This window comes from Fomitiporia mediterranea (genome assembly GCF_000271605.1).
Source record: "Fomitiporia mediterranea MF3/22 unplaced genomic scaffold FOMMEscaffold_1, whole genome shotgun sequence".
Taxonomy (NCBI): domain Eukaryota; kingdom Fungi; phylum Basidiomycota; class Agaricomycetes; order Hymenochaetales; family Hymenochaetaceae; genus Fomitiporia; species Fomitiporia mediterranea.
Genome location: NW_006760386.1, coordinates 4,379,686 through 4,383,807, shown reverse-complemented (window position 1 = coordinate 4,383,807; position 4,122 = coordinate 4,379,686).

The following is a 4,122-nucleotide window of genomic DNA, read 5'->3' as shown; positions in this document are numbered from 1 at the left end:
CATTTGTAGGAACTAGTCTATTGGAAAAATCAAGAACATAGTAGAGGAATTTTGGAATACATCTCTACTACTTATTATTGTATGACTATCCTACAGGAGTAGAGAAATGTGCAAGATTAGCTAAAAGTAGTAACACTAATCCATTCTATTGAGGAAGAAGGCTATAGCTTTATTAATCAGGGATTTACCTCTACACTTCCTAAAGACACAAGAGAAGAGAATATTTGCAATTACTACACTGTCAGAATTTCCACTTCTGTACATATTGATCTATACTGTATGTCTCAGAGTACTCAAGAGCCAAAACACTATATCTCCCCAGGAACTCTACTGATTCTCTTTGAAAAGTGTCATATTGATAGTAACAATCAAGAGGCAACTTTCCTACTAATTGACTATACAGTAATATTGACTATGTTTAATTCTATTAATGTTTTATCTAGCTTTACATAGTTTGGAACTATGCTACCTACTGTCCAGAACACTACCACTGTCTTAATACTTACCAGATCAACTTTGGATCACTTTAGAGAGGTAGTAATACATTATAAGAATGTTTCCCATATGTATAGACAAGGTATTTTATTATTTACTTGTTACTAACTGTTACTTTAAGTAAGTTTTCTGCCTTTTCTACTAATTTTTAGTATTTAGGACTAAATGCTAGAGGGTGAGTGTAAGGATTTGATTTACTAGTTTGTATTTTATTACTACTACATTGCTGATTGTGTCAGATCATTGTACAGTAGGACCCACAAGCACATATATTCTCATTGTAGTTAGTTACACTTCCTCCTTATGTATCTACACATGTATACTCTTATAAAAGACAGTATTGACTACTAGGTAAAGGGGATTCTTTTCCCCTAACCCCTTGCTCAAGTACTAGGTTATCCTAGTCAGTAGTTGAGTGAACTAAGGGCAATTAGAATTCTCTTGTGAGGAACAGTAAGTTTCCTTACAATATACACACATATCTAGTAATATTAGGCTCATACATTATAATCTTATTGAATTTGAGACAATATTTTTATTCAAGGATGAATATTACACTCTAGGTTGCATTCTACAATTAGTATTTAAACATTGAGCTTAACAGGATATCCAGTTTTGCATCACAGTTGGTTATTGTACACAAAAGAGTACACATTTGAACACATTCTACTAATACAAGTACAAGGTACTACATTTGCAGGAACTAGTCTATTGGAAAAATTGAGGACATAGTAGAGGAATTTTAGAATACATCTCTACTATCTATTATTGTATAACTATTCTAGAAGAGTAGAGAAATACACAAGGTCAGCTAGAAGCTATAATACTAATACATTCTATTAAGGAAGAAGGCTATAGCTTTGTTGATCAGGGATTTACCTCTACACTTCCTAAAGACACAGGAGAAGAGAATATTTGTAATTACTATACTACTAGAATTTCCACTTCTATACATATTAATCTACACTGTGTGTCTCAGAATACTTAAGAGCTGAAACACTATATCTCCCCAGGAACTCTACTAATTCCCTTTGAAAAGTGTTGTATTAATAGTAACAATCAAGAGGCAACTTTTCTACTAATTGACTATACAGTAATATTGACTATGTTTAATTCTATTAATGTTTTATCTAGTTTTACATAGTTTGGAACTGTAAGGAAACTCACTGTTCCTTACAAGAGAATTCTAATTACCCTTAGTTCACTCAACTACTGACTAGGATAACCTAGTACTTGAGTGAGGGGTCAGGGGAAAAGAATCCCCTTTACTCAGTAGTCAATACTGTCTTTTATAAGGGTATACATGTGTAGATATATGAGGAGGAAGTGTAACTAACTACAATGAGAATATATATGCTTGTGAGTCCTACTGTACAATAATCTGACACAATCAGCAATGTAGTAATAATAAAATACAAACCAGTAAATCAAATCCTTACACTTGCCCTCTAGTATTTAGTCCTAAATACTAAAAATCAGTAGAAAAGGCAGAAAACTTACTTAAAAGTAATAGTTAGTAACAAGTAAATAATAAAATACCTTACTCATACATATAGGAAACATTCTTATAATGTATTACTGTCTCTCTAAACTGATTCAAAGTCAATCTGGTGTGTATTAAGACAGTAGTAGTGTTCTGGAAAGTGAGTAGTATAGTTCTGAACCATGTGAAACTAGATAAAACATTAATAGAATTAAACATAGTCAATATTACTGTATAGTCAATTAGTAGAAAAGTTGTCTCTTGATTGTTACTATTAATACAACACTTTTCAAAGAGAATTGGTAGAGTTCCTAGGGAGATATAGTGTTTCAGTAGTTGAGTATTCTGAGACACACAGTGTAGATTAATATGTACAGAAGTAGAAATTCTAGCAGTATAGTAATTACAAATATTCTCTTCTCCTACATCTTTAGGAAGTACAGAGGTAAATCCCTGATTAACAAAGCTATAGCTTTCTTCCTCAATAGAATGTATTAGTGTTATGGCTTCTAGCTAACCTTGTATGTTTCTCTACTCCTGTAGAATAGTCATACAATAATAGGTAGCAGAGATGTATTCCAAAATTCCTCTACTATGTCCTTGATTTTTCCAATAGACTAGTTCCTGCAAATGTAATGCCTTGTACTTGTATAGGTAGAATATCTCCAAATGTGTACTCTTTTACTTACAATAACAAACTGTGATGCAAAACTGAATGTTCTGTTAAGCTTAATGTTCAAATACTAATTGTAGAGTGTAACATAGAGTGTAATATTTATCCTTGAATGAAAATATTGTTTTGAATTCAATGAGATTGTAAGGTATGAGCCTAATATTACTAGATATGTGTGTATATACACAGTATCTCTGTGTGTGATGAATGTCCTACTGTATTCTCATACTGTTTCCTTGTGTCTTAACTTGTTTGTGTCTTTGTAAGTCAATTGATTCGATTCCTGAATTGTCTGAGTATACTTTTAATGTCTTATAGTGTAATGTTCTATCACACTGTGTCTAAGTAGTGTTCTCTACTTTCCTGAATACTGTAACTGTCTGTATACTGTGTTGTTCTATGTATGTCTTAATGAAATGTCCTGTCTATATACACAGTAGCACTGTCTGAAGTCCTAAGTATATACTGCCAATTCTCTGTTCATTTGACAAATCCATGTGTAGATTAATGTATTCTAGTACTGACTTTCTGTCTTTCTGTGTACTTGTCCTTGTACTAATGTATTCTTTCCTTGTGTACCTGTTGTGTATCCTGTTTCCTATAGTACTGATACTGTCTGGTACTACAAAGTCCTTTGCAAAATCATTCTATAACAATCCATGTAAGAAAATTGTATGTTCAAACATAATTGTATGCTTAAAGAGTGTGTATATAATGTAATACATGTACCTCTCACCCTCTTATTGAAATATGACTTCATTTTCAGTGTAAAACGTCTGGTACTGTCCTAAAACATGTCTGTAGTGTCTGGAGAGGTCTTCTACATGTTTTTGTACTTTAAACCAATTATAACTACTCATTCCTAGAGTAGATTGAACTGTATCATTGTTTAATAAATGTCCTTAAGCTTTCTAATACTCTATTTCCTTCTGTATCATTAAAGTATCATTCCTGAATACTTGAATAGTCTGTTCAATCATTCCTAATTTACTATTACTCTGATCTCTGTTAGCTGTATGTGTATTGTCTTTACTTTCCCTTAAAGTAGTGTAATAATCTGTTTGAGCAGATTGAGTAGATTGAGTAGATTGTCTAGGTTCCAAACCTGTTCTCTAGCTTAAAGTTGCCCTCTAAACTTCTGTACTTTGTTTCATACAAAGCATATTGTTTCCTAATCTCAATAGTGTCTTACTATCATTATGTTGTATAGATTGTAGTGGTTCTACATCCTGTAGGTTGTAATTGTCATCCTGTAGCTTGAATACCTTGATTCTTACTATGTATCCTAAGTATATACACACTAGCACATCTGTTTGAGTGCTTATAATGTCTATAATATGTCTAATAAAGTATCCTGAGTCTATTCTAATGAATCCTGACTGTCTGAAAGTGTATTTCACAATGTAATACCTTATGTTCTCCTGAAACTGTGTTCTGTACAATATATCCTTGTAGTCTGAGCTGGTTCTAA